This window comes from Cricetulus griseus, chromosome 5 (assembly GCF_003668045.3).
Source record: "Cricetulus griseus strain 17A/GY chromosome 5, alternate assembly CriGri-PICRH-1.0, whole genome shotgun sequence".
Lineage (NCBI taxonomy): Eukaryota > Metazoa > Chordata > Mammalia > Rodentia > Cricetidae > Cricetulus > Cricetulus griseus.
The window spans coordinates 55,655,117-55,680,232 of record NC_048598.1 but is presented as its reverse complement, the minus strand read 5'-3'; positions in this window follow the sequence as shown (position 1 = coordinate 55,680,232).

Genomic DNA, 25,116 nt, shown 5'->3' with positions numbered 1-25,116 from the left:
TATAGTCAATGATTTTGACGTTTAGTATTTTATCTGTTTTACAGTTACCGATTTGATCTTTGAAAAATAGCCAAGAGCCATGGAAATCAAAGCATCTAAGGAGAACAGAGTTGAGAACTGGGACGTGAGCTAGTGTGGGATGCTATTACAAGGCCATGTGGGAGTGTGGCTAAATGGTGCAGGGCCAGCCCAGTGTGTACAAAGCTCTGGGTTTGATCTACAGCATCACATAAAACCTGGGGGTGAAAGACCCCAGGAGGCTCAGGCCCCCAGCATCTCAGCCCAGGACCGCGGCCACCCCAATCACCATGCTGAGTTGAAAGCTTGATGCTAACAGCAAGAGGCTTTATTGTAGTTGTTTAAGGAGCTAATCCCATGTTAGCTCGGGCCTTTCATCCATCCACCATGGCAGATGGCTAGGAAAGACAAAGTGAAGCCACGGCATAGAGATCTTATAGGGCAGCCTAAGGGGAGTGTCTAGGGGTACGCACAGGCTCAGGATTGGTGTGCCTCCAGGCTTGGAGGGTTTGCCCTGTGTTGATTGGTCAACTGGTGGTTATGGCCCATAGGCCCTCCCAGGGCGATTGCTATGCTCTGAGCACCATTGCTGTGCACTTGTCCGTTAAACCCACCCAGAGCTGTAAAGCATACCACCACCAGCTAACTTCTGATTGGTTCCTTGCCACGAGGCAGGCATCTGACCTCCTAGTGACCAAGGCAAGTTCAGGCAAGCACGTGTTAGGCTACCATGGTTGCCGAAATGGGGAGGTGGTCCCTTCAGGGGCACATACCTAGAATCCCAGCATTTGGGGGGTGGAGGTGGGAAGATTGGGAGTTCAAGGTCATCCTTGGCTACATATCAAAGCCAGCCTGGGCTATATGAAACCTCGCCTCATAGGAGTGAGGGAAGGCGATATACTGGTTGTGCGTGGCGGCATACACACAGAGGCTGAGGCAAGAGGATCACTAAATTCAAGACTAGCCTTGACTACATGAAGAGTTCTAGGTCAGTCTATCTAGTAAGACCTTGTCTCAATAATCCCCAACAAAACCAAAAACACCTAAAAAAAATAAAGGCAATATATTAAGTTTATTTTGGAGAAAAAAATGTTTTCCTTGCAGCTAAAGATGGCTAATCAAATGCAAATGGGAGAGATACAGGTCTTTTCCTCGTGTAAACATGTGGTCAAGATGGTTGGAGTCTCAGCAGCCATTATGTGACCAGAGGGACATGGAGTTGGAAAGTCCTGTATTAAGGAGGGACAAACAAAAATAAGTGTATGCCAAGAAACACATTTCAATTTCAAAGACAGACAGTACCTAAGAATTAAAGGTTGGGAAAGATTTTCCAATCAAATGGACCCAAGAAACAAGCGGGGATAGCACTCCTAATATTCAACAAACTAGATTTTAAACTAAAATCAATCAAAAGAGATGAAGGAGGTCACTTCCTATTCATCATAGGAGAAACCCATCAGGATGAAGTCTCAATTCTGAACATTTATGCCCCAAATACAAAGGCATCCATGTTTGTAAAAGAAACATCACTAAAACTCAAATCACACATAAAACCGCACACACTTATAGTGGGAGACTTCAACACCCCACTCTCACCACTGGACAGGAACACCAGACAGAAACTTAACAAAGAAACAAAGGAACTAATCAAATTGGACTTAGCAGAAATCCATAGAACATTCCATCCAAATACAAAACAATTTACCTTCTTCTCAGCGCCACATAATTGGCAACATAGCAAACCTCAACAGGTACAAAAAAATTGAAATAACCCCCTGTATCTTATCAGACCACCATGCTTTAAAGTTAGAATTCAACAACAACACAAATTACAGAAAACCTACAAACTCATGGAAATTAAGTAACATCCAATCGCACAATTCCTGGGTCGAGAAAGAAACAAAAAAAGAGATTAAAGATTTCCTAGAATTCCATGAGAATGCAGACACAACATACCCAAACCTATGGGACACTTTGAAAGCAGTGCTAAGAGGAAAGTTCATAGCTCTAAGTGCCCACATGAAGAAACAGGAGAATAATCACACTAGAGAATTAACAGCACAACTGAAAGCTTTAGAAAACAAAGAAGCCAATAAAATCCCGGAGGAGCAGATGCCAGGAAATAATCAAATTGAGGGCCGAAATCAATAAAATGGAAACTAGGAGAACAATACAAAGAATCAATATAACAAAGAGTTGGTTCTTCGAGAAAATCAACAAGATAGACAAACCTTTATCCAAACTTACCAAACAGCAGAGTGAACGTGCAAATTAAGCAACTTAAATAGACCCCTAATGAAATCGAAGCAGTCCTCAGAAGTCTCCCAACCAAAAAAAGCTCAGGGCCAGATGGCTTCAGTGCAGAATTCTACCAGAAATTCAAGGTACAGCTAATACCAATTCTCCTCAAAGTATTCCACACAATAGAAGCAGAAGGGTCATTGCCAAACTCTTTTTATGAGGCTTCAATAACCTTGACACCCAAGCCACACAAAGACACAACTAAGAAAGAGAACTACAGACCAATATCTCTCATGAACACTGATACAAAAATTCTCAATAAAATACTAGCAAATCGAATCCAAGAATACATCAGAGAAATCATCCACCATGATCAAGTAGGCTTCATCCCAGGGATGCAAGGATGGTTCAACATACGGAAATCCATCAATGTAATCCACCATATAGACAGACTAAAGAAAAAACACACACACACACACACAATCATCTCACTAGATGCTGAAAAAGCCTTTGACAAAATCCAACACCCCTTCATAATAAAGGTCTTGTAGAAATTAGGGATAACAGGAACATACCTCAACATAATAAAAGCAATATACAATAAACCGACAGCCAACTACAAATTAAGTGGAGAGAAACTCAATGCAATTCCTCTAAAATCAGGGACAAGACAAGGTTGTCCACTCTCTCCATACTTCTTGAATATTGTCCTTGAAATTCTAGCTAGAGCAATAAGACAACAGAAGGAGATCAGGGGAATACAAATCGGAAAGGTAGAAGTCAAACTCTCACTATTTGCAGATGATATGATAGTCTACATCAGTGACCCAAAAAAACTCTACCAGGGAACTCCTACAGCTGATAAACACCTTCAGCAAAGTCGCAGGATACAAGATTAACTCAAAAAAATCTGTAGCCCTACTATATACCGATGACACATTGGTGGAGAAAGAAATCAGAGAAACATCACCCTTTAAATTGCCACAAACAATATAAAATACCTTGGGGTAACACTAACTTACGGTGAAAGACTTACACCGTAAGAATTTTGACTCTAAAGAAAGAAATTAAAGAAGATACCAGAAAATGGAAAGATCTCCCAAGCTCTTGGATAGGTAGGATCAACATAGTAAAAATATAAATTTGGATTGTTTGTCAAAATCAGGCATTTGTAGGTGTGTGAGTTAATATCAGGGTTTTCAACTCTATTCCATTGGTCTACCTGTCTATTTTTGTGCCAATACCAAGCTGTTTTCAGGACTATAGCTCTGTAATAGAGCTTGAAGTCAGGGATGGTGATGCCTCCAGAAGTTCCTTTATTATACAGGGTTGTTTTGGCTATCCTGGGCCTTTTGTTTCTCTATATAAAGTTGAGAATTGTTCTTTCAAGGTCTGTGAAGAATTGTGTTGGGATTTTGATGGGGATTGCATTGAATCTGTAGATTACTTTTGGCAGGATTGCCATTTTTACAAAGAACTCAAGAAGCTAGTCTCCAAAACACCAAACAATCCAATTAAAAAGTAGGGTACAGAACTAAATAGACAAGTCTCAACAGAGGAATCTAAAATGGCTGAAAGACACATAAGAAAGTGTTCAACATCCTTAGCCATCAGGGAAATGCAAATCAAAACAACTCTGAGATACCATCTTACTCCTGTCAGAATGGCTAAAATCAAAAACACCAATGACAGTTTATGCTGGAGAGGATGTGGAGAAAGGGGAACACTCCTCCACTGAAGGTGGGAGTGCCAACTTGTACAGCCACTTTGGATATCAGTATGGCGGCTCCTCAAGAAAATGGGAATCAGTCTACCACAAGATCCAGCAATTCCACTCTTAGGCATATACCCAAAAGAAGCACATTCATACAACAAGGACATCTGTTCAACGATATTCATAGCAGCACTATTTGTAACAGCCAGAAACTGGAAGCAGCCTAGATGCCCCTCAACTGAAGAATGGATAGAGAAATTGTGGTATATTTACACAATGGAGTACTACTCAGTGGAAAAAAAACAATGGAATCTTGAAATTTGCAGGAAAATGGATGGAACTAGAAGAAACCATTCTGAGCAAGGTAACCCAATCACAAAAAGACAAACATGATATGTACTTACTCATATGTGGATTTTAGACATAGAGTAAGGGATTACCAGCCTACAATCCACACTGCCAGAGAAGCTAGTAAACAAGGAGGGCCCTAAGATAGACATACATGGTCCCCTGGAGAAGGGGAAAGGATCAAGATCCCCTGAGCAAATTGAGAGCACAGGAAGAGGGGGAGGGAGCTACGAGAATGAGAAGGGAAGAAGAGGAGGGATACAGAGGTCATGAGGGAGCAGAAAGGTTGAGTCGGGAAGAATAGAAGAAAGGGTATGTGATAGGTAGGGGTTTAGGTGTGGTGGGGTATTAGGGGAGGACGGGAGGAAGAGGGAACTGGGATTGTCATGTAAAACAATCTTGTTTCTAATTCAAATAAAAAAATTGATTAAAAAGAAAAAGCAAAAAGCAAAACAAAAAAATAAGTGTATGCTTACCTAGTTACTGACACGCCATTATCTAAGGTCAAATAGTCTAACTCTAAAGTTTTTTTTTTTTTTCTTTTTCCATTGTTTGTTTGAGACAGAGTTTCTCTGTGCATCCCTGGCTGTCTGGAACCAACTCGGTGGTAGACCAGGCTGGCCTGGAATTCAAAGATCCATCTGCCTCTGCCTCCCAAGTGCTAGGATTAAAGGTGTGCACCACCAAGGCCTGGCAAGTTGTTTTTTTCTTAAGTGATTCGAAAACAGCTTTTTTTCTTTCTTTCTTCCTTTTTTTTTTTTTTTTTTTTTTTTTTTTTGATTAAACCTTCTAATTTACTTGTTACAAGATGTTTTGTTGGGAGTCCCCACAATTCATTACTACAATCGTGTAGGAGAACACCGCCCTAGATTGTTTCTTTCTGTTTGCTAAATTAAATTAGTAGGAAAAAGAAAAGTTAGTCCTAAGAGCTGTCCCATCATTTCCTTAATAATGGATAATCCTATGGGTTGTGAAAGTGAAGACACAGCTGAGTTTGGAAACAGCGACCAAAAAGAATGCTGTGGTTGTGTGCTAAGCCACCTTCTAAGGTGGCTGGGGAGGCCCAGAAAGGCTCACAATATTCTGATATCAGCTTCTTTTCCAGGTGCTTTGACAAAATACCCTGACTTGCACGTCATGGAAGGGTTTATGCTGGCTCACAGGTTGAGGTCCATTGTAGCAAGGAAGGCTTGGTGTCAAGAGCTTGAGGAGGCAGGTCAGTCACATTGCACAGTCAGGTAATGGAGAGATGACGTATGCTGGAGGTCAGTTTCCTTTCTCTTCTTTATTCAGTCCAGGACCTCAGCCCAGGGAATGGTGCCGCCCAATTCAGGGTGGGGCTTCCCACAGCTATGTAGCCTAGAAACTCTCTTACAGATTTACCCAAGGGTTTGTTTCCAATCTCAACTTGAGATTTTAGATTGACCACCACAGCTATAGATGGGCAGATGGACATTAGATAGTGTGGGGGCTAACAGCCTGAAACTGAAAGTGGGGAGAAAACTATACGAGATGCAAGGACTGGAAACAAATAAACAAAACCCCAGGAGCTTATCAATATCAGTGAGAGTCGGTCCAAAGAGCCCTAGAGACTTCATCAGGACCTAATAGGCATCTGAATCTTGCAACATGATATGAAATGAGAGATACACAACAGTATGGGTCAACCAAACAGGTCCACCCAACTCACATCACACAAGCCAAGATGCTGACAATGCTGCCAAGCACACAAAGGGAAAGGAACAACAGATTTGAAAATTTATAGCCACACTTGAAAGCAAAAAAGGGAAGCCGTAAAAGCTATCAAAGAAGGAAGGCAGATTATTTACCCAGAAACTACAATCACATCAAAACCAAACCTCATATGAAATGGAATACAATACTGACGTGCAGAAAGAAAGAAGGTTTAGGGGCTGGAGAGATGGCTCAGGGGTGGAGAGCACTGGCTGCCCTTCCATAGGACCCAGGTTCAATTCCCAGCAACCATATGCAGCTCACAACTGTCTGTAATTCCAGTTCCAGGGTCTGACACCTTTAGACCAATTCACATAGAAAAAAAAAGGGGGGGGGGTTAATGGAAGATTCTGTGCCCAAGTAAGGATCCAAAAAGATATCTGAAGGCAGACATGAACCCAGAAACTTTACTATCCCCAGACTGTCACTGGAAGGATGTGAATAAGAGTGAACCACAAGGAGAAAATGTGGGCTGCAGAATGGGACAGAGGGTCACGTCCATGTGCACTGTTGTAAAGGCAGTGTGGGGCCAGCAAATGCTCAGCCTGTGAAGCCCTCCTGTGGAAGCGCAAGGAGCTGAGTTCCGTCCCTAGCATCCATGAGAAAAGCCAACCATGGTAATGTGTGCTTGTAATCCCAGCACTGGGGAGGCAGACACAAGCAGACTCCCGAGGCTCACTGGCCAGCCATTCTAGCCTAATAGAGACCCTTTCTCAAATAAATGAATGAGTGAATAAGTGAATATGGCTGGGAGAGGTGGCACATGCCTTTAACCCCAGCACTTGGGAAGCAGAGACTGGTAGAGTTTTGTGAATTCCAAGTCAACCAGGGTTACATAGTGAGATCCTGTCTCAAAACAAAAAAAATCAAGGGAGATGGCTCCTGAGGAATGACATTCAGGGCTGATTTCTAGCCTCCACTTGCAAACACACACATGTACCTTTACATACGCACATGTGTTTACACATACACACACACACACACACACACACAGAGAGAGAGAGAGAGAGAGAGAGAGAGAGAGAGAGAGAGAGAGAGGAGGGACTGGGCTAGGGTGTGTTGCTCAGTGGTAGAGCAACTTGCTTAGTATGCCCAAGGCCCAGGGATTCATCACCAACATTAAATAAATAAATAAATAAATAAATAAATAATCAATTAAGTAAGAAGGTTATGGTGCCAAACAGTACCCCCAAGTGCCATAGGCTTCCTCTATGGGCTTCAGGATGCCTAGGGCTCTGCCCTGTAGCTTTTCTTGATTTAAGACCTTAAACAGAAGCAGAATCCTGTATTGGGAAGATGTTGTTTCTCAGCAAAGCCAAACATCTGGTAAGAAGCTACCTTCGGAATAAGCCAGGGAGAAGCCTGCCATTAGGGGGACTCGTCTTCCAAGCCAGGGGCAATAGGAGGGATGATGTAATTCTCTGAGGAGGGGACAGGAATCACTCTGGACAGTAATCTGATCTGCCCCAATAGGCAGTGACTAGAAAGAATGATGGCTAATAGCTGCTAATTCTGCTGAGGAGAAATATATGGCATTATATTCTCAAAGGGGAAAAAAAAGAAGGGAAAATGGTAGGCTCACTTTAGCCTGATATTTGAAGTTGAGCATAAATTTTCTGAGCATGTGCTCACAAGGGCTAATAATCCACTTCATTACTTGTTATAAGAGGCATCAATCTGATATGGCTAAGAGACCAGTGCATGAGAGGATAGAATTTGGGGGCTTTGGGGATGAAACAAGGCACATTTACCACGGAATATGGCTGCCTGGTGCCTCATGGTATGTGATTATGGTAGAATGTCATTCATTTTGGAGGGAAACTTCACCTTTCAAAAGAAAACCTGCCAAACAATACTTGGAGCACGAAAGGCAATTGTGGCCTGGAACTTGCTCTGTAGACCAGGCTGGCCTCAGACTCACAGAGATCCACCTGCCTCTGCCTCCTCAGTGCTGAGAGTAAAAGCGTGTATCACCATACTGTAGTTGGTTTTGTTCTTTAAAAGTTTTTTTACATTTATTTTATTGTGTATGTGCACATGTATGTATGTATGTATGTATGGGTGTGCATGGCACAGTGTACTTGTGAAGGTCAGAAGAGAACTTAATTCTGGTTGTCAGGCTATACAGATGGTTCTGGTTACGGTGTTTGTTGCTGAATATTGCTTTACACTTTGTGAAGATGTGTCACTGTGTTTGGTTTAATAAAGAGCTGAATGAGCAATAGCTAGGAAGGAAGAGGTTAGGTGGGACTTCTGGGAATAGAGAAATCTCAGAAAAGAAGAAAGGCAAAGTTGCCAGTGGGATGCAGAAGAAGCAGGACATGCAGGAGGAGAGGTAAATGCATGATCCATGTGACAGCAGGCAGAGTAATAGATATGTGTTCAAATAAGTTATAAGAACTAGTTCCAAAAAAGCCTAAGTTAAGGCCAAGTTTTGTTTTGTTTTGTTTTTCGAGACAGGGTTTCTCTGTGGCTTTGGAGGCTGTCCTGGAACTAGCTCTTGTAGACCAGGCTGGTCTCAAACTGACATAGGTCCTCTTGCATCTGCCTCCCAAGTCCTGGGATTAAAGGCATGCTCCACCACCGCCCGGCAAGGCCAAGTTTTTATAATTAATAATAAGTCTCTGAGTCATGATTTAGGGGCTGGCAGTTCAAAAAGGCCTGCTACAGGTTTTCTCTTTTTTAAAAACTACGCTTTATAAATAGGAGTGTGGTTTATGTCTATAATCCCAGCATTTGAGATGCTGAGTCAGGAAGACTGAATTATAGGCCAGCCGGGGCTACTTACATAGTGATAATTATTTGTTGTGTAGCAATTCTTCAGAATTAAAACATTCCATCCTAGAAGGAAGTTCCTTAAGTGTCAGAGGGACATTCCGTAATACTCAGGAAGTAAAGTAAACTTACAAGGTTCAGTCAGTAAACAAACTCACAAGTCCTAGGAAGTCCCTGAAACTTCAAAGATTCCTCAAGCACCCAATTCCCAAGTCCTGCCACAGATGATTATAAGTACTAAGAACATCTCAGGAGAGGAGGCTTTGACCAGCCAAGCTACCTGCAAGTCTCACAGGGGAGCTCTGGGAATACAGCTTTCATAAGATATCACCCATGCTCAAAAAGGCTTAACAATGATGAAACTGCCTTTGAGTCATCCATGATCCTGTAAGCGATTCCTCACCCATCCTCCTATGGTTTTTAAGTCTGTCACCGTGTCTGATCTTGGGTGAGGCAGAAGCTTGTTCACATTTGCCCCAGGAAATGTCAAACAAACCTAGTAGAAGTGGTGGGACCACCCTCTGCAGGCAGTCGACAGAGAAGGAGGAAGGAGACATCTGGATAAAGAAGAGACCAGCCTGCTGCAAGAGCTCCTGCAGCCAGGTGCTGCACAGCCACCTGCTTCCTGCCTCTCTGGGCGTCACTGAGTTCCAAAATTCTTCTAAGAAATTCCCCTTTGGATGTGCTTACTGTGAACTCATTTCTTATTTACAATCGCAATAACTAACCAGAACAAATGACATCAAGAAATAAGGCGCTAATCTACTACCCTGTTGAGATCCAAGTCCTAGGCCAGATAGCCAAGCTCACTGATTTGTTTGAAACTCTGAGCTCTTGACTGTTGGGTTGGTGGTGTAGCTCAGTGTTGGAATGCTTGCCTGGTATACACAAGGCTCTGTGTTCAGTGCCCTGTAGTTTCCCACGCTATCTCTTCTTCCTTACTCACCTATTCCCTATCCCCCCTTTGGTATCCTGGATGCCTCCCACACCCTCATACTGTGCAGCAATCCTTGCTTGCTTCTTCACTGGTAAAACTAGAAAGAACAGAAAAGAACCTTCCCCTACCCCCAGTTTGTTTGTTTGCCATAGCATCTCATAGAGTCTGCCTGGCCTTGAGCTCACTACGTAGCCAACGCTGGCCTCGAACTCTTGATCCTTATGCTGGGATCACAGGTGTGTGCCACCAGACACCGTGCCTGGATTCAGTAAATAACTTCTTCAGATTAGAACCATCTATACCTGCTGTCTTCTAGAACATACTGTCTCTTGTACTAGCTGGCCCTTGTCTCCTTAGTTCTTATGATGTCAATCAAAAGAATTCAGACAAGACGCACAGAACACAGTATAGAAGATAGATAAGATGCATTATAGATAGCAAGAAACACTCAAAGGTGAGGGGACAATGGCCAGAGGAGCTATTGTCTGGCCCTACATGTTCAGACAAGTTCTATTTCATTTTCTAAAGTCTCTAGAACAGACAGCTTTCCTGAGGGGTGTTTCCCTGCCCCAGTGATTGACAGGCCCATTTGGATTTACTCTGGGGAGGGGACAATAGTATGTCTTTGTTCTTTCTCAGAAAGCTTCCTGCTAGAAATTAATCTTACCATTTTCTTGGCAGTTCTGAGAGTCCTATCTCAACCCAGGGCCAGAGATACATCTCATATGTTCTTTTGACCAAAAAAAAAAAAAAAAACCTAAAAACCAAAAAGCCCCAAACAAACAAAAAAACTCACAAAAAAAAAAACAAAAAACGCAAAGAAGATTAAAAGAATTAAAGACATTACAAAAATAAATCTTCTTAAATAGCCATGTTTTCCCAGAAGGAAACAGCCTTTCCACAATGGGGCTCAGCAAAGTCGGGCCACCCCCTTCCCTTTGTCTAAATGGCAGCCATCCCTGCCCAGAGCATTTCAAAGCTTGAGAAGCAATTGTGATGCCTCCTCCTACCTTCAAATTACTGTTCAGCAGAGACATGGTAGGTGGAGTCCCAAGCTGATGATGAGAGGAGAGTTCTTCCTAAACAATGGTCTAGACTGCTAAGCTGACTAGCCACGCCCAGCACAATGTCTTTCTTCTCCTCCTTCCTCAGACGATGCCTCCTTGGCTGTCCTTTCTTCTCAGTCTGTACCTGTGAGTACCCCAACATGACAGTACTTCATGATCTGCACTGAATTGAGGCTGCAGTAACATAGTTTACCATTCTCCTGCCTCCGTCTCTTGATTGTTGGCAATGTAGACATGGACCACCACATCTGGCTTCTCTTTGTTCTTATTTTTTTAGGCTTTTTAAAAATTATTTTATGGCCGGGCGTTGGTGGCGCACGCCTTTAATCCCAGCACTCAGGAGGCAGAGGCAGGCGGATCTCCAGAGCCAGTGCAGGATAGGCTCCAAAGCTACACAGAGAAACCCTGTCTCGAAAAATCAAAAAAAAAAAATTATTTTATGAGTGCTGATATTTTATGGTTGTGAACTGCCTTATAGGATGGAAGTTGAACCCAAGTCCTTTGGAAGAGCAGTGGTGCCCTTAACCACTGAGCCATCTCTGTAGGCCCTTTACTTTGTTGTTGTTGTTGTTGTTGTTGTTTGTATGTTTGTTTTTGTTTTTCGAGACAGGATTTCTCTGGCACTCAGTCTGTAGACCAAGCTGGCCTCAAACTCACAAAGATCCACCTGCCTCTGCCTTCCAAGTGCTGGGATTAAAAGCATGTGCCACCCGGCTGGCCCTTTACTTTTATTTAAAATTAAAATTTTGTTTTATTTGTGTGTGTGTGTGTGTGTGTGTGTGTGTGTGTGTGTGTGTGTGTTCATGTGTGAAGGACAAAGGACAACTGTGGAGTTGGTTCTCTCCTTCCACGCTATGCATTCCAAGGATTGAACTCAGGTCATTAGGTTTGGTGGCAAGCACCTTTATCGACTGAGCCACATATCTGGTCCCAACACAGTTTTAAATCTTGAAGTGCTTAGAACCTAGGCTCAGACACTGACTGTTTCTCTACTTTCAGTCCTTCCTTCACTGTTAGTTTTGAATTGGTACCGGTTGTTCTAGTTTGCTTTCTATAACTTTGATTAAAGACCATGACCAGAAGCAACTTGGGGAGGAAAGGGTTTACTTTATCTTGAAGGTGCAGTTCATCACTGAGGGAAGTCAAGGCAGGAACCTGGAAGCAGGAACTGAAGCAGAGACCATGGATGAATGTTGCTTCCTGGCTTGCTCAACCTGGCAACTGGCTTGCCTTATATCCCCCAGGACCACCTGTCAGACTGTGGCAGAACCTGGACAAAGGCTGAGATGGGCTAATTTTCTGGGCTGTCATAGTCCTAACCAATTGAAGGCCCACACACTTTGCCTTTGTCTCCTGGCTCAACCATCGAGGTGATCATTCACTTCCCACCCAATGAGGGGGGGAGGCTGAAGCCCTGCCCCTTCATCTCTGACTCTGGCTTTGTTCATTATTGACTTTGTCTCTAGCTGTTACTCACTTGGCTGCATTGCCTTCCCCAAGTGCTCTGTATTATATTAACATCTCTTTGTTCTCCCTAAGAAGTAGCTGCTGTTGTTCGTAGCTCCTCCTCTACAGGGTAGTTTGGGGTCTGTCCTTTCCAGAAATAGGTGGAGGCATACTTAGAAGCTATCTTTACTTAGTCTGTTACAATGAACTGTATTAGAAGCAAGGATATATGAAAGGACAATAGTGTCTCACATGTGTTCCTCAAGGGCTTCAGGGACTAGCCAGCCTGCTGGCCTGGCTCAGAGCCCTGTCCTTTTTCTTATCTGTGAGTATGGTTGTCTCCTACCCAGCTGCAAGCTCTTGGCTTCCCATTCCCAGTGTTCCTGATTTGATTAACGTTTTGTTGTTGTTTTCAGACAGGGTCTCACTATGTAGCCCTGGCTGACCTCAGACTCACAGAGACCCACCTGCCTTTGCTTCTTGAACATTGGGGCTAAAATCATGGGCCACCATCCCTGGCCATTTAGCTGTATGTATTCTTCATAATTTCTTACATGTTGTCTTCATTAGGTTACTATTGCTATGATGAAACACCACAACCAAAAACATCTAGGGGAAGAAAGGGTTGATTTGGCTTACAATTCCATACCATAGTCCATTATTGAAGGAAGTCAGTACAGGAACTCAAACAGGGCAGGGACTCAGAGGCAGGAGCTGATGTAGAAGCCATGGAGGGGTGCTGCTTACTGGCTTGCTCAACATGGCTTGCTCAGCCTGCTTTCTTATAGAATCCAGGATCACCAGCCCAGGGGTTTCCCTGCCACAATGGGCTGGGCCCTCGCCCATCAATTACCATTTAAGAAAAACCCAATAGGCTTTTCAGCTTACAGCCTGATCTTTTGGTGACAGTTTCTCAATTGAGGCTTCCTCCTCTCAGATGACCATAGCTTGTGTCAAGTTCACATAAAACTAGTCAACACACATGCATACAATGTAATTCAATCATAGTCAAATTTCCCTCTCTAACTTCCTTCTTGGGTCCTCACTAACATTCTCCTCCTAACTTTATTGATTGGCTTGATCTTGTGAAGGTCCTGTGCAGGCAAGTCCATTACTCAAAAGACAGTTTTCTCCCAGTCCTCCCCCTGCTTCTGGCTCTCACAATCTTTCCACCCCTTTTCTGAGTTTTGTAGGGAAGGACTGTAATAAAAAGTCCTTTTTAGGGCTGAGTGCCCCATAGTCTCTTAGTCTCTGCTCTTTGATCAGTTGTGTCTGTATTGACTACTGTCCACTGTGAAAGACAGTTCTCTGTTGAGGATTGAAAGCCGAACTAATCTGCAGGTATAGTAACATGCACGTAGAAGGCTATTTGATACCATGTCTGCTGAAAAAAACAATAGTGTATTTTTGCCCCTAGGGCCCATGAATGTCTCAGCCATGGGTTCTTGGCCAGATTTGCAGCACCAGGCTTGAGTTCCCTCCTATGTATCTGGTCTTAAATAAAATCAGAAAGTGATTGGTTATTGTTGGGAATCAAAGAAATCAGGTCAAATGACTAACTGGCATGCCTATTAACATATCAAAGCAGAAGTCCTATAGCTCTTCCAGCGTTGTTCCTTACTGTACCCGTGGCTCCTCCCAGCACTTCTCACCCTAACCCTACCCCAAACCTCTCCCTCCCAGGGGCTGGCTTCCAGATTCCCTTCCCCAGCTTTTCTTTCCTAAATAAACCCTGCCATTTTGTCTCCGTGATTTCTTGGTTTCCACGTGCTGTCTTGGCCTCTTGATCCTGACTTAAGGATCCACAACTGTCCACTCAACTTCTCCCTCAGGAGAGCCAAGCATCTCAGATCCCTCTCCTCTTTCCTTCTCAGCTGCTGGTGACATCTTTAGCTTTCCAATTGCCTAAGAGCAAGCCATGTTGCAGTCATAGTGAAATCCTTTGAAAAACATTTTATTTAGAGGAAGGGAGGAAATTTATTTTATTTTATTGAGTTGGGTATTATGCATTCCAGGTTGGCCTCAAACTCACTGTGTAGCTATGAATGAACTTTAGCTTCTGACCCTCTTGCTTCCATCTCCTGAGCTCTGGGATTACAGACATGCACCGACATACAGACATGCCTTCCTGGGAACTGAACCCAGAGGTTTGTCATATTAGATAAGTACTCTGTCAACTGAGCTACAACCTCTCTACCCCCCCACCCCGATTTAAATTTATTTTGTTTTTCAAGACAGGGCTTTTATGTGTAGCCTTGGTTGTCCTGGAACTCACCCTATAGATCAGGCCTCAAACTCACAGAGATCCACCTGCCTTTGCCTCATGAATGCTGGGATTAAAGTTGTGTGCCACCACCGCCTGGACCTTTTTTTTTTTTTTTTTTTTTTTTTTTTTTAATGTGTATCTTAGGGTTTCTATTGCTGTGAAGAGACACCAAGACCACAAGACCACAGCAACTCTTTTTTTTTTTTTTTCCTGAAACAGGATTTCTCTGTGTAGCTTTGGAGCCTGTCCTAGAACTTTCTCTGTAGACCAGGCTAGACTTGAACTCACAGAGATCTACCTGCCTCTGCCTACTGAGTGCTGGGGTTAAAGGTGTGAGCTCACAGCAACCCACCCAGCTCACAGCAACTCTCATTTAATTGGGGCTGACTTACAGTTCAGAGGTTTAATCCATTATCATCGTGGTGGAAAGCACTGTCAATCACATGCAGATAAGACATGGTGCTGGAGAGGTAGCTGAGAATTCTACAACTGTATTTGCAGGCAGCAAAAGGAGAGTGAGACATTGGGCCTGGCTTGAGCATCTGAAAACTCAAAGCTCCCAGTGACACACTTCCTCCAAGACCATACCATTTAATAGTGCCACTCCCTATGAGCCTATGGGGGGCATTTTCATTCAAACCACCACAATGTGTTTGAGTGTTCTGTAATTTCAGAGTCCAGAAGAGGGTATCAGAACCCCTGGGACTGGAGTCACAGACTATTGTGAGTCACCAAGTAAGTGCTGGGAATTGAACCATGGGTGTGCTGGAAGAGCAGCCAGTGCTCTTAACTACTGAGCCATCTCTCTAGCCCCAACCCTGCCTTTTCTTGAGCCTGTGTTTCAGTATGTAACCTAGACTGCCCTTGAACTCATGTCAATTCTCCTGACTCAGCTTCTGAATGTATGGGGACTGTAGGAACGAACCACCCACTTTGCTTAAAAACAGTCTTTTCCAAAATGCTATATCCACATGTCTTGTGGGTTTCTTTTCAGTGTTCCCAGAATCTCACCATTTTCTGGTATTTTCCCTGTTGTCACCATCACTTGTGGCTTGGATTAGCAGGATAGTAACAAACCACCTAACTCCTACATTGTTGTTGTGGAATAATCTTTTTGTACACTGTGAAGATGTGTCACTCTGATTGGTTTAGTAAAAAGCTTAATGACCAATAGTGAGGCAGGATTTTGAGGGTTGAGAGGATGATGGGAAGAATGCAGAGACGCCAGGAGACATGGAATAGACAGGATGGCAGTACGGAGATAATAAAGCCATGAAACAAGAAGTATATCAATAGAATTGGGTTAATTTAAGTTATAAGAGCTAGTTAGGAACAAACCTAAGCTAAGGTAGAGCTTTAATAATTAATATAATTCTCTGTGTTGTTTTTGTGAGCTGGTGGCCCAAAGAAAAATCCAACTATACATTGTAGCTCCGTGAGTCCTCAACATGGCTGCTTGACATCATTTTAAGAGTCTTATCACTCTTGTGTTCAAAATCCTGACACAGTGGGGGTGGAGAGATGGCTCTGATGTTAAAGAGTACTGTCTGCTCTTCCAGAGGACCTGGGTTCACTTCCTAGCACCCACATGGCAGCTCACAATTGTCTACCAATGCAATTCCAGGTAATCTGGCACCCTCTTCTGGCCCTCTGCAGGCACCAGTCACACATGTGGTATACAGACATATATGCAATCAAAACACCCATACACATAGAATAAAATAAAAGAAAATAAAACATTCTGACACAGCTCCTGTGTCACTCGGATTAAATACCCCTTACATTACATACACCAGTAAAGCTCACAGCTCCAAACACATGGCTATTCCACGAATACCATGCGTGTGTCTGCCTGAGGCTTTCAAAGCAGCTACTCCCTCTACGTGGAATGCTGTGTGCTTAGATATTCATGAGGTTGACTTACCCCTGCCAGTGTTGTTCAGATGTCACACTCTCACCCAGGCTCCTCTGCTCTCCTCCCCCAATCTCTTCTATTATTTTTTTCTCTAAAGAATGTACTTATCACCTTCCAACACCCTGACTTATTGGTTGTGAGTGTTGACTCTCTCCTCTCTCAGCAAGTGCCCCTAGGACGGCCCCTCCAGGGCAGTGTGTTTTTGTCTCCTTGTTTTGCATTGTACCAAGTGCTTACTGGGCCACCTGGCACTCCCCATGGATGCGATGCCTGGGCACTAGGCCAATCAGAGTAATTTGATTGTTCGACAAGGTTCAGTGAGACACGGTCCAATTCAAGGTTACCAAACAAGAAGCCAAAGGAAGAACAACAAAAATAAGATCCTGAAGTCCTAGATCAATAAATAATAACATGCCTAGCCCAGATGCAGCCCACATAATAAATGCTGGAGGCTGGGGATGTGACTTAACTGGTAGAGTGCCTGCCCACCATGCACAAGGCCCTGGGTTCAAGTCCTAGCACCATCTAAAACAGAGTATTGTGAGGCACTCCCTAGAACCGTGGCATTTGGAGGCAGGAAGATTAGAAGCTAGCCTCAGCTACATGTGAGTTGGAGGGAAGCCTTGTTATGTGAGATCCTGTCTCAAAAAACAAGACAGAACATACAACAACAAACATGGAAACCCAGGAGTTTTCAAGATGGCAGAGGACACCAGGCAGAGTCTGCCTGCCTCTAGGTAATACTCTCAGGAAAGCTGAAAAAGCAGCTACCAGAACAGTAGCTCTTTTAACACATCTCTTTTAAAAGGTCATAGCTGTAAGGATCCAGGCATTATGCTGGTCTGCCCCAGTCACCTGGCAGCATGCACTCAGGACGTACCCTGGCAGGCCCAGGGTTCTATGGCTGCTAAGTCACTAAGTAGCCTGCCTGCAGGTACAAAGGGCCTTTAAGAGAGAAACTGCACCCACTTTCTGCCCTCTTTCCTGATTTCCTGATGTTTCTCTGAAGGGGCAGGGACAGGACTTTACTCTCTCTCTCTCTCTCTCTCTCTCTCTCTCTCTCTCTCTCTGTGTGTGTGTGTGTGTGTGTGTGTGTGTGACCTCTTTCTCTCCCTACTCCCTTTCTAATAAAACTTCTTCTCACTTAAGCTCTGTCTGCCTGGCATGTTTGTCCCCCACTACCAAGGGCAGCAATTGCATTAGCAGGAGAGGCCAGGCAGATTCCTCTTTTCTTAGCACTGGATGCTTGACAAAACAGAAGCAAGACACCACTTAGAGTGCTTTTGTGTCAGTCTGGATAGCACTCTACCCTCAGGGGAACACAGGAGATCGAGCCTAGTGGTCCAAACACCAGATACAACCTAAATACTTCCAAACACTGCGAACATTTCCTCTTAAAGGGGAAAATTCATTTAAATTGAAAAATAAAAATAACCCAAAAAGATGTGCAAGTCTCAACTCAGAAACAGAAGTAACAAGACAAACTAAGTGTCCTAGATAGTTTTATGATAACTCAACACAAGCTAGACTATTTGTGAAAAAATTTCCTATGGGTAAAGCTGCAGTGCACTTTCTTGATTGATGATTAATGTGGAAGGGGGCCCAGTTCACTCTGGCCAGTGCCATCCCTGGGCTAGTGGTCCTGGGTGCTATAAGAAAGTAAGTAAGTAGGCCACAGGAAGCAAACCAATAAACAGCACTCCTCTGTGGCTTCTGCAGCAGCTCCTGCCTTGCTTGAGCTCTTGCCTTCACCTCATTTGATGATACTGTAATATGAAACTGTGGGTGAAATAAACCCTTTCTTCCTAAGTTGCTTTTGGTCATGGCATTTCATCACAACAATAGTAAGACACTCCCCAAGCTACTTTTGGCTATGGTGTTTTACCACAGCAATAGGAACCCCAACTAACACACCAAGACAACACGTCCCCTCCCCAAATTACCAATCCCACAGGAATCGCTCCAATGACAGTGACTAAGATGAAATTCTAGACAAAGAAATCAAAAGAATGATTATCAATATGTTCAAAGAAGTCAAGGAGGATGCAAACAAACTCTTGAATGAATTTCTAAAGAACACAAACAGCGGAATGAAGTCAATGCATGATATGAAAATGGAATTCAATAAAGAGAACTACTGAAGAAAAATCAAAAACATCCTAGAAATGAAATTCATTAACTCAAATGAAAAAAAAAAAAAAGAACTCAGTGAAAAGCCTCACCTATAGACTGCATTATATGAGAGACAGAATACCAGGGCTTGAAGACAAAGCAAAGGATAAAAACATTCAGTCAAGGACAAAGGCTTAAAAAGTGTGTGATTGGGATGAGCAATGGTTAACAGTTAGGGGCACTTGCTGCCAATCCTGGTGACCTGAGTTCCTTTCCCCGAATCCTTCTCCTCCCATACACACTAAATAAATAAATAAATAAATGTGAAAAAAAAGGACAAATGAAATGTAGATTTTTGGTACATTATAAAAAGGTCAACTCTAGAAATTATGGGCATAGAAAAAGTAGAAAAATTCCATGTAAAGTCATAGAAAACGTTTCACCACAATCATAGGCAGAAAAACTTCCCAAACCAGTTACAAATAGGATCAGAAAAGAAACCCATCCCCATGGTGTTATAGTTAAAACATTGAATATATAGAACATACAGAATATACAGAACAACAACAACAAAAAGAGTGTTGGGAGCTGCAAGAAGGGAGCACTGAGTTACATGGAAAGGTGAGAATATGAGAATCACAGCTAATTTCTCAGTAGAAATTTTAAAAAACTGGGAGGACATGGGATGCTGTTCCTCAGATTCTGAAGGGCCACAGCTGTGAAATTTGGACTTCTGTGTCCAGCAAAACAATATAACTGAAGAAGAAAAAAAAACTTTCTGGGACAAAAGCAGGCTACAGGAATTTATGACTGCCAGGCCAGCTTTACTGAGGACACAACAATGAATTCTTCACACAAAGAAGAGGATAAACATTTCCAAAAGGCTACAGAAAAGAGCAAACCAAACTAGAATAGAAGTTAAGCAAATAAGTATTAGGAAAATACAAAACACTATAAATCAATAAATGGCAGGAATTAATACACTTTTCAAAATAACTGAATATCCATGGTCTCACTTCTCCCCATAAAAGGACAAAGACTGGCAAGTTGGGTTTTAAAATAGCATGTAGCTATTTATTGTTGCTCAGAAACACACCTCACCATCAAAGCACAGTAGGTGAAAAGATAGAAAAAAGCATCCCAAGAAAATAGAACTGGGGGTGGCCAGGTGGTGGTGGTGCACGCCTGGCTTGGGGGACCTAGCCTGTGTTGATTGATCAACTAGTTGCTATGACCTATAGGTCCTCCTGGGGAGGGTTGCTAAGCTCTCTATGTCACTGTCACTGTTACTGTTACCATAAAGCACATCCAGAGTCTGCCAGCTAACCTCTGATTGTTTCCTTGCCACATGGAGGTATCTGGCTTCCTAGTGACTGGAAGATCCAGCAAGATCTTCCATGGCAAGCACATGTTGCTGAGTCAGGGGCCTTTGTCTTCCTGGGTCTTTTCTGCAGTCTGTCCTGGCTGCTAAAGCAGGGGGCTGGGTGAGGGTCCAGTCCCTTCGATCTAACATTCATGTTCTCAACACTCCAAACACATTGTTCTCAGCAGCTCATGGAACTCTCTCTAAGACAGAGTGTGTATCAGGGAACTAAGTAAAAAATAAATTCTTGTATTCTATCTGAACTCAGAGGAATAAAGCTAAAAATCAACAGCAGGAGAAACCGTGGAAAATTCACTAACATATAGCCATTAAGCAATATGCTATTGAGTGGTGGGAAGGTTATTGAAAAAATTCAGTATTAAATATTCAAGAAGTAAAATTTTTTAAAATCCTGAAATCGAATAAAAATACAACATACTAAAACCTATGGGATACAAATGAAAAAAGTCCTAAGGGGGAAGGTAATAGATTTAACTGCCTACATTAAAAAAATAAATTAGAGATCTGAAAAAAATAACAGCAATACAGTCTAGGGCCCTATAAAAACAGGAATAAGCCAACCACAAGAACATGGTAATAAAAAAATAATTAAATCAGGACAGAAATTAATGAAGTAAAAGTAAAAATAATACAAAGAATGAAAGAAGTGAAAAAGTGATTCTTTGAAAAAAAGAAACAAAATTGACAGATTCTTAGGAAATTAATGAAATGAACCAAAAGAGAAAAGACTCAAAATTAATAAAATTAGAAGTGAAAAGACAGTCAGCCTGGTCCAGAGCGAGTTCCAGGACAGTTAGGGATATACAGAGAAACCTTGTCCTGAAAGAACAAAAAAAAAGAGAAAGAAATGAAGAGAGAGACTTTACAATAGAGATCAGTGAGCTAGGTATGTTGGCATACACTAATCCCAAGGATCTCTATGACTTCAAGGCCAGCATGGTCTACATAGTGAGGTTTCAGACCAGCCAAGGCTACACAGTAAGACCTTGTCTCAAAAACAAAGCAACAGATACCAATGAAATTCAGAAAATAGTAAGGATATACCTCAAAAACTCATATCTACTAAACAGGAAAAATCTAAAAGAAATGGATGCATTCTTAGATGTTTATGCCTTATCGAATTTAAGCCAAGATTCATTAAACAATTTAAACAGATTTACCTCAAGTAATGAAATGAATTTTAAAAATCCTACTAAAAGAAGTCCTTGCCTATAGAATTCTCCACCAAAACTGGTCTTTCTCAAATTATTCCGTAAAACTGAAAGGGAAAGAATGCTTCCAAACTCCTTTTACAAAGCCATTGTTACTGTGATAGCAAAACTAGCTGTCTTAGTGAGTGTTCTCTTGCTGTGAAGAGGCACCATGACCACGCAACTCTTATAGAAAAAAGAATTTAACTGGGATTTGCTTACGGCTTCAGAGGTCTAGTCCATTGTCATTATGGTGTGGAGCATGGGAGAACACAGACATTGAAAGGTTCAGGCAGATACTTAGGCAGCTCTAAGGGCCCTGTGTTGCGTGGCCATATCAAGGCTTGTAATGGGGACTCAGTAGCATAGGGACTCAGTGCACATGTGCCAGGGCCAGCTCCCCCTTTTAAGCCCTCGACCTGATCTTTCCCCTCTCACTATTTCTGGTGGTCAACCACTAACTCTCTCCCTCTCCCTCGTTTCTCCCAGTCCTGCTCTCCCTCCCCCACTGTAATAAACTATAGTTAATGTATCTCTCGTTCTCATGTCTCATCTTGAGCCTTTTTTTAAAATTATATATATAATATATATATATACATATATATATGTATATATATATATATATATACTTGTGAGGTAGCAATAAGAGAGCCACTGGGCCTCTAACAAGGCCATACTTCTGTTGTTGTTTATGTTTTTCAATACAGGATTTCTCTATGTAGCCCTGGCTATAACAGAACTCTCTAGACCAGATTGGCCTCAAACTCAGAGATCCACCTTGTTATGTTTTTATTTAAAAAGAGGAAAAGAGAAAGCTTCAAGATGAGACATATTGACTAGTTTATTATACAGGCCCGGCAGAGTAGGGAAACTAAGAGAGAAGAGGAACTGGGGTAATGGCTGACCGCCATGGCCGGTCACCATAGAGACAGAGAAAGCGCATAGGTGGGAGAAGAGAAGAGCAGAGAAGGAGTGAGCAGAGAGAGAGAGAGAGAGAGAGAGAGAGAGAGAGAGAGAGAGAGAGAGAGAGAGAGAGAGAAGCAGGAAAGTTGGAGCTTTTAAAGGGAAGACTGTGCATGCGCACTGAGGTTCCACACATGCCCAGAGTCCTCAGCAGGCCGTAATGCATGGCGGGTGATGTCGCCATGACTTAGCAAGTTTTCCTATGTGTGCCCCGACTGTCTGTCTCTTAAGGAGGTAGAGCCGATCAGCGTCAAAGCCTGAACTTTTCACACCTGACTCTGCCTTCCATGTGCTGGGGTTAAAGGTTGAAATTTGCTTACTCCGTTCCTAGTCTCTCCTGGGCTTTATCATGAATGGATGTTGAATTTTGTAAAAGTTTCCGAGACAGGGTTTCTCTGAGTAGCTTTGGAGCCTATCCTGGCACTGGCTCTAGAGACCAGGCTGGCCTTGAACTCCCAGAGATCCGCCTGCTTCTGCCTCCCCAGTGCTGGGATTAAAGGCGTGCACCACCAACACCCGGCTGTCAAAGGTTTTTTTTTTTTAATCTATTGAGATGATCATTATTGCTGTCCTTGAGTCCAGTTATGTGAAATATTTCATTTACTGATTTGCTTATGCTGAGTCTCTGCAATGAAGCTGATGTGATTACAATGATCTTTTGATGTGTTCTTGATTTTGATTTACAAGTAACTGGCAATTTATTCTCATTGGGGAGGCTAGTCTGTCAGTTACTTTTGTTGTTGTGTTTTTATTCAGTATAGTGGTTTGAATAAGAATGGCCCCCTTAGGCTCATATATTTGAATGCTTAGTAATCAAGGAGTATCACTTCTTGGGAAGAATTAGGAAATGTGGCCTTGCCAGGACGTAGCTCCATTCCACTGACACAGGGATGGTTCAGCATAAGCGAGCAATAGCACAAGAGAAGGAAATGAAAGGGACACAAGGAGGGAAGAAGTCCAGTGTCCTATGGATGACATAATTCTATAGTAAGAGACCACAAAGACTCCACCCAAATCCACTGAGAACTGATAAACCCTTTCAAAGTGGAAGGATAGGAAGTCAACAAACAAAGCATTCCTATTTACTATGAGCAAACATGTTAAGAAAGATATCGGAGAGACAATCCCATTCACAACAGCCTCAAAATAAAACACAACCTTGGAAAAAACCTAACAAAAGAAAGACCTCTACAAAGAAAACTTTAAAACACCAAAGAAAGAAGTTGAGGAGGACCAGCTAGTGGTGGCATACCCCTTTAATCCCAGCACTCCAGAGGCAGAGATAGGTGGATCTCTGAGGCCAGCCTGGTTTACAGAGTGAGTCCCAGGATGCACAGACATACATGCCAATAAAATATCCATACACATGAAATAAAGGGAAAAATGAAAACAAAACAAGTGATACAGGTATATACAATGACTTTCTCAATAGGACTCAAGTTGCTGAGGAAATGAAGCCAATATTTGACAAATGGGACTATACGAAATTTTAAAGTTTCTATATAGAAAAGGAAACACCTCGACAGTCGATGGTGGCACACACCTTTGATCCCAGAGCTAGGGAGGCAGAGGCAGACAAATCTCTGTGAATTCAAGGACAGCCTGGTCTATAGTGTGAGTTCCAGGACAGCCAAGACTGCACAGAGAAATCCTATCTCAAAAAAAAAAAAAAAAAATTAATGGAGTGATGGGACAGCCTACAGACAGGAGAACTTCTTTGCCAGTGCATCTGACAAATGATTAATGTCTAGAACATATGAAGAAGTAAAAAAGTTTAAAAAAATGAAGCAACAAGGAAACAATCTAATTAGAAAATGAACAATGTGATGCGTAGACAGTTGTCAAAAGAGGAGACACAAATGGTCATTAAGATGGGAAGTGTTAACCTCACTGGCCACCAAGAGATTCTAGTGTACCTCAACCTGAATGAGGTCATCACTAAGAAAACAAATGACAGCAGATGCTGACAAGGTCGTGGACAAAAGGGAACCCTATGTACTGCTGGTTGGTGTGTAAACGAGACCAGCCATGAAAGACAGAACAGCGGGGGAAGCATGATGGTTCAGCAATCAAGGTGCTTGCTGTCAAGCCTGACTTTTACCCCTAGAACCCACGTGATAGATGAAGAGAACCAGTTTCCTGCAAGTTGTCTTTTGATCTCTACATGTGTTTTATGACATATGATGATGCGTGTGCATGCTCACCCACACGCTAATAACTAAATGTTAAAAAAGAAGAATCTCCCCAAAACAAACAAACAAAAATAGCCTAACTAATGACAGGTGTTCCTGTGATCCAGCCATACTACACCTGGTTATTTACCCAAAGACTCCACGTTGACTTATTAGAGAGATACTTGAACACCTATGTTGGCTGCAGCACTATTCACAATGGAGCCAGCCCAGGTGTCCATGAACAAAGGAATAGGTAAGGAAATTGTGGTGCACAATAGAATTGTTCTCAGACATAAAGAAGTTATTGTTTAAGAGCACTGGCTACTCTTCCAGAGGTCCTGAGTTCAATTCCCAGCAACCACATGGTGGCTCTCAACCATCTGTAGTGAGATCTGGTGCCCTCTTCTGGCCTGTAGGCATGCATGCAGACAGAACACTGTATGCATAATATATAAATCTTTTTAAAAAGTTATTGTTTGCAGGAAAACAGATGCAATAGGAGATCTTACTAAGCAAATGAAGCCAAGCACAGAAAGGCAAATATTGTGTGCTTTCTCTCATTTATGGTTCCTACAGTTTTATATAGACACACAAAATCATACATACATTTTATATATAAATTTACATATAATTTATATATAAATACAAATCATATGTATGATTTGAAACCTGATGTTAAAGTTACCTAAGGGAACTAAGCAGGGGGAGGGGAGTGGAGAAAGGAAGATGGGGGAAGTGAGGGTGAAAAAAATTGAGGGGTACAAAAAATAAAGAGGGCTGGGCGTTGGTGGCTCATGCCTTTAATCCCAGCACTCGGGAGGCAGAGGCAGGC